The 12119-nt window shown below is 49.2% G+C and overlaps 1 pseudogene; it reads left to right on the top strand.

The window, feature by feature from the left end:
* Positions 1-1839: 1839 nt before the first annotated feature.
* LOC137522661 (vomeronasal type-2 receptor 26-like) overlaps positions 1840-12119 on the top strand; it is a 51534-nt pseudogene continuing 41254 nt past the window's right edge.

The following is a 12119-nucleotide window of genomic DNA, read 5'->3' as shown; positions in this document are numbered from 1 at the left end:
CTGGATTGGAAACGACTATGCAACACTCCCGGACCCCAATCAAGTAACATGAACAATGACCATCTGTGATGGGTTAGCGTTTCCGGTCCCTGTTTATTGAACCTCTTATCTTTATTACATTTATGACTGCATGGCGGCAAAAAGCATGCTATCCGCACGCTTCTTGTTCTCATGCAAGGCCTGGGTTGTTGTGTCTCAAAGCGTGGCCTTCTCCTCCTGCGCCTCCTCCTGTTCCATCACGTGTGCTGCTGCTGGGTTAGCGTTGCCGATCCCTGTTTATGGAACCTCTTATCTTTATTACATTTATGACTGCATGGCGGCAAAAAGCATGCTATCCACACGCTTCTTGTCCTCATGCAAGGCCTGGGTTGTTGTGTCTGAAAGCGTGGCCTTCTCCTCCTGCACCTCCTGTTCCATCACGTGTGCTGCTGCTGGGTTAGCGTTGCCGGTCCCTGTTTATGGAACCTCTTATCTTTATTACATTTATGACTGCATGGCGACAAAATGCATGCTATCCGCACGCTTCTTGTCCTCATGCAAGGCCTGGGTTGTTGTGTCTGAAAGCGTGGCCTTCTCCTTCTGCGCCTCCTCCTGTTCCATCACGTGTGCTGCTGCTGGGTTAGCGTTGCCGGTCCCTGTTTATGTAACCTCTTATCTTTATTACATTTATGACTGCATGGCGGCAAAAAGCATGCTATCCGCACGCTTCTTGTCCTCATGCAAGGCCTGGGTTGTTGTGTCTGAAAGCGTGGCCTTCTCCTCCTGCGCCTCCTTCTGTTCCATCACGTGTGCTGCTGCTGGGTTAGCGTTGCCGGTCCCTGTTTATGTAACCTCTTATCTTTATTACATTTATGATCGCATGGCGGCAAAAAGCATGCTATCCGCACGCTTCTTGTCCTCATGCAAGGCCTGGGTTGTTGTGTCTGAAAGCGTGGCCTTCTCCTCCTGCGCCTCCTCCTGTTCCATCACGTGTGCTGCTGCTGGGTTAGCGTTGCCGGTCCCTGTTTATGGAACCTCTTATCTTTATTACATTTATGACTGCATGGCGGCAAAATGCATGCTATCCGCACGCTTCTTGTCCTCATGCAAGGCCTGGTTTGTTGTGTCTGAAAGCGTGGCCTTCTCCTCCTGCGCCTCCTCCTGTTCCATCACGTGTGCTGCTGCTGGGTTAGCGTTGCCGGTCCCTGTTTATGGAACCTCTTATCTTTATTACATTTATGACTGCATGGCGGCAAAATGCATGCTACCTGTGCAAAGAAAACAGTCATTTCCCGCATTTAAAAGACAGTTTTCCCTTTGAAACTTTAAAATCGATTTTCTCAAAAACTATAAGCTCTTTTTGCTAAATTTTTCCTCTTGTACCCACTCCCAAGGTGCACATACCCTGTAAATTTGGGGTATGTAGCATGTAAGGAGGCTTTACAAAGCACGAAAGTTTGGGTCCCCATTGACTTCCATTATGTTCGGAGTTCGGCGCGAACACCCGAACATCGCGGCCATGTTCGGCGAACGTTCGCGAACCCGAACATCCAGGTGTTCGCCCAACTTTACTTATAGTGACATGCTGTGTATATGTTTATGGTTTTAAATGCATGTATAAGTTTCCAATTGTATTTGTAGGTTGTATATTTCATTTACCATACTGAGGGCCTTTATATTTGTCTTGTATGTATGGTTCATTACAGCTCCCTTGTGCTCCCAAGAGCACAAGATGTGTATAAAAGTCTCAATGTTTTGGTAAAATATCCAACCTGATATACCTAAAATAATCTCCACAGACCTCATATACAGGAATATGGAAACATACTAACCTTCATATTCACCATTAATGAGATTAACATGGACTTCAACCTTCTACCCAACATCACGTTAGGTTATCACATCTATGACACGTGTGCAGATCCAAAGAAGTCAGTAAGGTATGCCCTGAACATATTGTCCGGTTACCAGTGGGAGGTCCCTAATTATTCTTGCAAGGGGAGCAGTAATGTTGCCGGTTTTGTTGGTGACTCCGGCTTAACCACAACGCTTGCCCTGGCCCAGCTCCTCAGCCTGTACCGCTATACACAGGTGAGTGATCAGTATTTTTGTTTGTGTACTTTGTATCTAAATGCAACAAAAATATCAGTACACCCTACAGATGTGGTCCTTTCACTCTGTGAAATTTTTCGTAATTAGCAGTTTCCGATCATGACTAGAAAAGACTAGTATAGTCTAGTATAGTTTAGCACTGTAGTATAGTATAAACTGTGCCTGAAGGGAAAAAGGTGGATGATCCAGATGCCTTCCCCATCCCTCTCGCCTCCACCGATCCAGCAGTATTTGAAGATGCAATGCCATTTTGGCTCTTAACTCCAAAATGGATGTCTTTTTCTTTGGGTGTAATGCAGGGGACTATAGAGACTGGAAGACAGGAGACTGTAGAGGCTAGAAGAGAGGATATTGTAGAGACTGGAAGACAGGAGATTGTATGACGATTGTAGAGACTAGAAGACAGTAGATTGAAGGAGTATTGTAGAGACTGGAAGAAAGGACACTGTAGAGGCTGGAAGACAGTAGGTTGTAGAGGCTGGAAGACAGGAGATTGTAGAGGCTGAACGACAGTAGACTGTAAAGCCTGGAAGACAGTAGATTGGAGAGGCTGGAAGACAGGAGACTGTACAGACTGGAAGACAGTAGATTATAAAGGCTGGAAGACAGAAGACTGCAGAGAGTGGAAGACCGGAGACTGTAGAGCAGTGTTTATCAAACCCTTCCTTGTGACTCCCCAACAGTGCATATTTTGCAGGCAACCTCACCTATGCACAGGTGGGGCCATTAGTGTCTCAGCTAGATGGATTCCATATACCTAAGACACTAATTACCCCACCTGTGCATAGGTGAGGTTGCCTGCAAACATGCACCGTTGGAGAGTTACGAGGATGCGTTTGAGGAACACTGCTGTAGAGGATGTAAGACAGTAGATTGTAGAGGCTGTAAGACAGGAGACTGCAGAGACTGGAAGACAGGAGCTAAAATATCTACTCAACAATAGGTACTTGACTATCCAGTAGTCAAGTTCATTTACTTAATTCATCATAGTCAACCATTGTTGTTCTATTTGATTAGAGATAAAGGTAAGAATTTTACATCATGTTATCAAAGCAGTTGTTGGTAGAAGCATCTTTATGGTGACCCCCTTATGTTTATATACAGTGGTGGAGGTGGACTTCAATGTTAGAATTTGATGGCAAGAGATTGTAAGGGCTAGAAGACAATAGACTGTAAACAGAGGATGGCAGGAGACTGTAAATGGTGGATGGCAGGAGAATGTAAACAGTGGATGGCAGGAGACAACAGGAGACTGTAGAGGTTGGAGGACAAAAGACCGTAAAGACCGAACAGCAGGAGAATGTAAAGGCTGGACAGCAGGAGTCTGTAGAGGTTATATGGCAGGAAACTGTAGAGTCTGAACAATCAGAGACAACAGAGGCTGAAAGACAGGAGACTGTAGAAGCTGGAAGACAGGAGACTGTAGAGGCTGGAAGACAGGAAACTGTTGAAGGATGTAAAATAATGTTGTCTGGCCAGAGTGAAAGGCAGTCTGACTGAAAGAGATTTAGTTATGGTTGGAATAGAGTTGACGTGGCTGGAGTGGAAAGCAGTCTGGCTGTAAGGGAGTTGGCTGTGACCGGAATTGAGTGATGTGGCTGGAGCGGATAGCAGTGTACCTGTAACAGAGGTGGCTGTGACTGGAATGGAGTTGATGCGTCTATAGTTGAAAGCATTCTGGATGTAAGGGAGTTGGCTGTGACTGGAATGGAGTTGGTGTGGCTGGAGTGGAAAGCAGTCTGGCTGTAAGGGGGTTGGCTGTGACGGAAATGGAGTTGGTGTGGATCGAATTGAAAGCAGTGTGGCTGTAAGGGAGTTGGCTGTGATGGAAATGGAGTTGATGTGGCTGAAGTGGAAATCAGTCTGACTGTAACGGAGTTGATGTGACGGGAGTGGCATGCAGTCTAGCTGAAACGGAGTTGGCTGTGGCTGGAACTGAGTTGGTTGTGGCCAGAGCGGAATTAGCTGTGGCTATAATGGAGCTGAGTGGAACGAAGCCTTTGATCCTAAAGAAGCCTCAGTAAGTTGTAGAAGGAACTATACATTTTGTACAAGTAGGAGTACTTTTAGCCACATATACATTTATTTCTAGACCAATAAGTGTCAGAAGGAGGGCAGGGTACAAAGGAGGTAGAAAAAAAAACAACAAACCAAAGGAAATGTTATTCAGGAATGTTGATGTTCTTTCCTTGACTCACACCCACTCCAGAACCCTCATGTGCTTCTTCTTCAGCCACTCCTTTGTTGCCTTTGTTGTATGCTTTTTGGCTGATTGTAATGCTGGAATACCTATCCATAAGACATTATAAATGCCCTGGCTGAGGGGAGGAGGTGCTCTCCCAAGATTTGATGGTACATGGCCCCATCCATTGTCCCTTCAATGTGGTGAAGGTTTCCTATCACCTTAGTAGAACAACACCCTCAAAACAGATGTTCTCTTGGTCACTTTAGTCCCAAATGCCTTGAACAAGTAGAGATGGCCCGAACGGTTCGCTGGCGGGCAGTATCCAGCGAATTTCGTCTGTTAGCATTTTGCACGAACTGCGAACATATGCCGTGTTTGACCTGCCCCCTATACATCATCATGGAGTCAAACTATGACCCCTTACCTCACAGTCAGCAGACACATGGCAACCAATCAGCTAGCACCCCCTCCTAGACCACCCACCCCCCTATCAAAAAGCAATTGTGGTAGCCATATTGGATTCATTCTTTGCTGGCTGCTGACTGTTAGTGTGAGCAGGGTCAGACTTGCAGCAGATAGGTAGAGAAAGCATTAGCTAGGCCTGTGTTCTTGTTCCTTACTTGCTGAGATAGCACCCCAAACAGTCCTTTTAAGGACTAGCACATCAGTCTCCTGTGTCTTTTTTTTTTGTGTGTGTGTAACACTCCACAGCCCACTGACACCCAGAGCTGTGTGCACACTACTGCTATTGTTGTTGCCTCATTAAGTTGCACACACAGTACCACTCCAGTGCATTAATTTTTCACTGTATTCTGATAGTACTATTGCTTTTCTCTGTGTGAGACATTCCACAGCCCACTGACACCCAGAGCTGTGCATAATGTGATTTCTGCCCTTTAGGGATTAAAACCTAACTCTGTGTCATCTCCTTAATTTTTGGTGAGACTTTTTGCATGGATCCCCCTCCGGCATGCCACAGTCCAGGTGTTAGACCCCTTGAAAAAACTTTTCCATCACTTTTGTGGCCAGAAACAGTCTTTTTAGGTTTTAAAATTAGCCTGCCCATTGAAGTCTATGGCGGTTTGCCTGTTCGCTAAAATTTGCAGAAATTCGTGTTTGCTGTTCGCAAACGAAAAATTCTATGTCGGCGACATCTCTATTGACAAGTGCCCCTCCAGCTGTTTAGTTCTGGGGCTGCTTTGTCACCATTCTTATGATCATTGCCACTCCACGAGTTGAGAACTTGCACGGAGCCCCAGACCAAGAGATATTGACAGTTATTTAGTGTTTCTTCCATTCAGGAATTATCATGCCAACTGTTGTCACCTTCTCACCAAGCTGCTTGGCGATAGACTTGTAACCCAGTCCAGCCGTGTGCAGGTCTAGAGTTGTGATCCTAACATCCTTGGACAGTTCTTTAGTTGTGGCCATGGTGGCAGGAAGTGGCGTAGCTAAGGAGCTGTGGGCCCCGATGCAAGTTTTACAATGGGGCCCCCCAGGCACTCTATTCATAACAATTGATATGGCGCACCAAAACTTGCCTAGGGCAACTACAGTGTCAGAGGTGCAAGAAGGGGATGGGGAACAGTTTGTTAATGATTACCACTATTTCAAGTATCTATAGATGTGATTGATATGAGCACAGGACCAATAGAGAGTTAATACTGTAGTTGAGGGAGGGCCCTTTGGAGCCCCTCTGGCCCAAGCCCCCCGATGCGGTCGCAGGCTCTGCAACCTCTATTGCTACACCCCTGGTGGCAGGTTTGGTACCTAATTTGGAATCCAAACTAGTACACATTACTGCATGCAGGTAAAAAGACACCTGGGAGCCTGAAATCTTGCTGGTTGATTGGGGATCAAACACGTTTTCTCTCATTATGCTAATCAAGCTCTGACTTTGGGGCACTGGGTTTTTGAGGGTTCTTTTCGTTTTTATTCTCTCTGTCACAGCTGCAACAAACCTAAAGTTACAGTTAAATGCTAGTCATTTGTTGATGAGGGAAAGTGAGGAAAATGTAGGTTGATGAGGGAAAGTAGGGGATCAAATAAAGTATTTCCCTCACTGTAATAATGTGAATAATGTGCTTGTGGTGGGGAGAGTGGATTAAAAGAAATGGACTATGCCGGCTGCTATTGGTCATAGACTATGCAGGTTGCTATTGGTCATAGGCTATGCAAGCTGCTATTAGTCATAGACTATGCAGGCTGCTATTGGTCATAGACTATGCAGGTTACTGTTGGTCATAGACTATGCAGGCTGCTATTGGTCATAGACTATGCCGGCTGCTATTGGTCATAGACTATGCCGGCTGCTATTGGTCATAGAATATGCAGGTTGCTATTGGTCATAGACTATGCCGGCTGCTATTGGTCATAGACTATGCAGGTTGCTATAGGTCATAGACTATGCCGGCTGCTATTGGTCATAGACTATGCAGGTTGCTATAGGTCATAGACTATGCCGGCTGCTATTGGTCATAGACTATGCCGGCTGCTATTGGTCATAGACTATGTAGGCTGCTATTGGTCATAGACTATGCCGGCTGCTATTGGTCATAGACTATGCCGGCTGCTATTGGTCATAGACTATGCCGGCTGCTATTGGTCATAGACTATGCAGGTTGCTATTGGTCATAGACTATGCCGGCTGCTATTGGTCATAGACTATGCAGGTTGCTATTGGTCATAGACTATGCCGGCTGCTATTGGTCATAGACTATGCCGGCTGCTATTGGTCATAGACTATGCAGGCTGCTATTGGTCATAGACTATGCCGGCTGCTATTGGTCATAGACTATGCCGGCTGCTATTGGTCATAGACTATGCCGGCTGCTATTGGTCATAGACTATGCAGGCTACTATTGGTCATAGACTATGCCGGCTGCTATTGGTCATAGACTATGCAGGCTGCTATTGGTCATAGACTATGCAGGCTGCTATTAGAGATGGGCCGACGAACGGTTCCACGCGAACTTCGGTGGTTCGCGTTCGCGTCCCGCTGGCGAACCTTTGCGGAAGTTCGGTTCGCCACATAATGCACCTTGAAGGTTAACTTTGACCCTCTACATCACAGTCAGCAGGCCCAGTGTAGCCAATTAGGCTACACTAGCCCCTGGAGCCCCACCCCCCCCCCTTATATAAGGCAGGCAGCGGCGGCCATTACGGTCACTCGTGTGCTGCCTGCGTTAGTGAGAGTAGGGCGAGCTGCTGCAGACTGTCTCTCAGGGAAAGATTAGTTAGGCTTAACTTGTTCCTGGCTGGCTGCATACCTGTTCTGTGAACACACCACTGCATACCTGTACTGTGAACCCACCACTGCATACCTGTTCAGTGAACCTGCCACTGCATACCTGTTCTGTGAACCCATCACTGCATACCTGTTCAGTGAACCTGCCACTGCATACCTGTGCTGTGAACCCACCACTGCATACCTGTTCTGTGAACCCACCACTGCATACCTGTGCTGTGAACCCATCACTGCATACCTGTTCAGTGAACCTGCCACTGCATACCTGTGCTGTGAACCCATCACTGCATACCTGTTCAGTGAACCTGCCACTGCATACCTGTGCTGTGAACCCACCACTGCATACCTGTTCTGTGAACCCACCACTGCATACCTGTTCTGTGAACACACCACTGCATACCTGTTCAGTGAACCCACCACTGCATACCTGTTGTGTTCAGTGAACCCACCACTGCATACCTGTTCTGTTCAGTGGACCCGCCACTGTATACCTGTTTAGTGAACCCGCCACTGCATACCTGTTGTGTTCAGTGAACCTGCCACTGCATACCTGTTCTGTGAACCCGCCACTGTATACCTGTTCTGTTCAGTGAACCCGCCACTGTATACCTGTTCAGTGAACCCGCCACTGCATACCTGTTGTGTTCAGTGAACCCGCCACGGTATACCTGTACTGTTCAGTGAACCCGCCACTGCATACCTGTTCAGTGAACCCGCCACTGCATACCTGTTGTGTTCAGTGAACCCGCCACTGCATACCTGTTGTGTTCAGTGAACCCGCCACTGCATACCTGTTGTGTTCAGTGAACCTGCCACTGTATACCTGTACTGTTCAGTGAACCCGCCACTGCATACCTGTTGTGTTCAGTGAACCTGCCACTGTATACCTGTACTGTTCAGTGAACCCGCCACTGCATACCTGTTGTGTTCAGTGAACCCGCCACTGCATACCTGTTCTGTTCAGTGGACCCGCCACTGTATACCTGTTCAGTGAACCCACCACTGCATACCTGTTGTGTTCAGTGAACCCGCCACTGCATACCTGTTGTGTTCAGTGAACCCGCCACTGCATACCTGTTGTGTTCAGTGAACCCGCCACTGCATACCTGTTGTGTTCAGTGAACCCGCCACTGCATACCTGTTGTGTTCAGTGAACCCACCGCATCAGTGCGCATACCTGTGCAGTTAAGTGAACCCACCTACCTACGTGAGTGCACGCAGTGTGATATACCACTCCGTGCATACCCGATATGGACAAAACAGGTAGAGGAAGAGGTAGTGCCAGAGCCAGAGGAAGGCCACCCGGCAGGTCTGCGCGAGGTCGTGTAAATGTAATTTCGTGTGGACCTGGCCCACAGTACAGTGCTCGGAAGAAGGCACGTCCCATCACCTCCCAAGATTGTCAGGACGTGGTTGAGTATTTAGCGACACAGAACACCTCATCTTGCTCAGCCACCAGCGCTACTACTAGCACCACTTCCGCTGCATTTGACACTTCGCAAGAATTATTTAGTGGTGAAATCACTGATGCACAGCCATTGTTGTTACAGCCAGATGATTTTTCACCAGCTCATATGTCTGCGTTACGCGGCAACACTATGGATGTAACGTGTAAGGAGGATGAAGGACCTACTGATGGTGCATGTTTGGATTTTTCTGAGGCAAGCGAAGCTGGGCAGGATGATTACGATGCTGACGATGATAGGGATCCTCTGTATGTTCCCAATAGAGGAGATGAAGAGGGGGACAGTTCAGAGGGGGAGTCAGAGAGTAGTAGGAGGAGAGAAGTTGCTGAAAGAAGCTGGGGCAGCTCTTCGTCAGAAACAGCTGGTGGCAGAGTCCGGCACCATGTATCGCCACCTATGTACAGCCAGCCAACTTGCCCTTCAGGATCAGCTGCTGAGGTCCCCATAGTGCCCACATCCCAGGGTGGCTCAGCGGTGTGGAAATTTTTTAATGTGTGTGCCTCAGATCGGACCAAAGCCATCTGTTCGCTCTGCCAACAAAAATTGAGCCGTGGAAAGGCCAACACTCACGTAGGGACAAGTGCCTTACGAAGGCACCTGGAGAAAAGGCACAAACAGCAATGGGATGGCCACCTGAGCAAAAGCAGCAGCAGCACACAAAAGAAAAGTCACCCTCCTTCTCCTCTTCCTCCTTCAGGTGCATCATCTGCTTCTGCCGCTTTCTCCCTTGCACCTTCACAGGCACCCTCCTCCACTCCGCCTCTGCCCTTGAGCGGTTCCTGCTCCTCTGCCCACAGCAGCAGTCAGGTGTCCGTGAAGGAAATGTTTGAGCAGAAGAACCCAATTTCGGCCAGTCACCCCCTTGCCCGGCGTCTGACAGCTGGCGTGGCGGAACTGTTAGCTCGGCAGCTGTTACCATACCAGCTGGTGGACTCTGAGGCCTTCCGTAAATTTGTGGCCATCGGAACACCGCAGTGGAAGATGCCAGGCCGCACTTATTTTTCGAGAAAGGCCATACCCCAACTGCACCGTGAAGTTGAGAGGCAAGTGGTGTCATCTCTTGCGAAGAGCGTTGGGTCAAGGATACACCTGACCACGGATGCCTGGTCTGCCAAGCACGGGCAGGGCCGCTACATTACGTACACAGCCCATTGGGTGAACCTGGTGGTGAACGATGGCAAGCAGGGCGCAGCGGACCAAATTGTGACACCTCCACGGCTTGCAGGCAGGCCTCCTGCCACCTCCTCTCCTCCTGCTACATGCTCTTCGCTGTCCTCCTCCTCCTTGGCTGAGTGGCAGTTCTCCTCTCCAGCTACACAGCCCCAGCTCCGCAGGGCCTATGCTGCATGCCAGGTACGACGCTGTCACGCCATCTTAGACATGTCTTGTCTCAAAGCGGAGAGTCACACTGGAGCAGCTCTCCTGGCTGCTCTTAAGAAACAGGTGGATGAGTGGCTGACCCCTCACGCCCTGGAGATAGGCAACGTGGTGTGCGACAACGGCAGCAATCTGCTTGCCGCTTTGCATATGGGGAAGCTGACACACATACCCTGCATGGCACATGTCATGAATCTAGTTGTTCAAAGATTTGTGGCAAAGTACCCTGGCTTAGCGGATGTCCTGAAGCAGGCCAGGAAGGTCTGTGGGCATTTGAGGCAGTCTTACACAGCCATGGCACGATTTGCAGAAATTCAGCGGAAAAACAACATGCCGGTGAGACGCCTCATTTGCGATAGCTCGACTCGCTGGAATTCGACCCTGCTCATGTTCTCCCGCCTGCTAGAACAGAAGAAAGCCGTCACCCACTACCTCTACAACTACAGTAGAATGAAACAGTCTGGGAAGATGGGGATGTTCTGGCCCGACAACTGGACACTGATGAAAAATGCATGCAGGCTCATGCGGCCGTTTGAGGAGGTGACCAACCTGGTGAGCCGCAGTGAGGGCACCATCAGCGACTTAATTCCCTACGCTTACTTCTTGGAGCGTGCTGTGCGTAGAGTGGCGGATGAAGCTGTGAATGAGCGTGACCAGGAACCGTTACGGCAGGAACAGGCATGGGACCAATTTTCATCAGACCCAGCTGTTTCCTCAACACCTGCGGCAGCACAGAGGGGGGAGGAGGAGGAAGAAGAGAAGTCGTGTGCAGAAGACGAGTCAGACTCAGAGGATGATGAGCAAGGTGTTTCTTTGGGGGAGGAGGAGGAGGAGGAGGGGACGGCGGCAGGAGAACACCTGCAGCAGGCGTTGCAGGGGGCTTGTGCTGCTCAACCTTCCCGTGGTATTGTTCGCGACTGGGGGGAGGAGGTTGACTTACGTGACGTCACTGAGGAAAAGCAAGAGGAGATGGAGGGTACTGGATCCGACTTTGTGCAGATGTCGTCTTTTATGCTGCCCTGCCTGTTGAGGGACCCCCGTATAAAAAACCTCAAGGGGAATGAGCTGTACTGGGTGGCCACACTACTAGACCCTCGGTACAGGCACAAAGTGGCGGACCTGTTACCAACTCACCGGAAGGTGGAAAGGATGCAGCACATGCAGAACCAGCTGTCAACTATGCTTTACAATGCCTTTAAGGGTGATGTGACAGCACAACGCCAGCAAGGTACCACTGCCACTAATCCTCCTCCCGTGTCCACGCAGTCAAAGACAGGACGCTCCAGCGATCTCATGGTGATGTCGGACATGCGGACGTTCTTTAGTCCAACGCCTCACCGTAGCCCTTCCAGATCCACCCTCCACCAACGCCTGGAACGGCAAGTAGCCGACTACCTGGCCTTAAGTGTGGATGTAGACACTGCTGTGAACAGCGATGAGGAACCCTTGAACTACTGGGTGCGTAGGCTTGACCTGTGGCCAGCTCTGTCCCAATTTGCCATCCAACTTCTCTCCTGCCCTGCCGCAAGCGTCCTGTCAGAAAGGACCTTCAGCGCAGCTGGAGGCATTGTCACAGAGAAGAGAAGTCGCCTAAATCACAAAAGTGTTAAGTACCTCACCTTTATCAAAATGAATGAGGCATGGATCCCGGAGGGCTGCTGCCCGCCCCAAGACTAAGTCAGTCCCCGCACACACAGCATCTCTGCCTGCACGCCGTGTGACTGGCTGCCTGGGCTGCCCCAAGAAGACTAAG

This window comes from Hyperolius riggenbachi, chromosome 1, assembly GCF_040937935.1.
Source record: "Hyperolius riggenbachi isolate aHypRig1 chromosome 1, aHypRig1.pri, whole genome shotgun sequence".
Taxonomy (NCBI): Eukaryota; Metazoa; Chordata; class Amphibia; order Anura; family Hyperoliidae; genus Hyperolius; species Hyperolius riggenbachi.
This window is presented reverse-complemented; position numbering and strand designations above follow the sequence as displayed.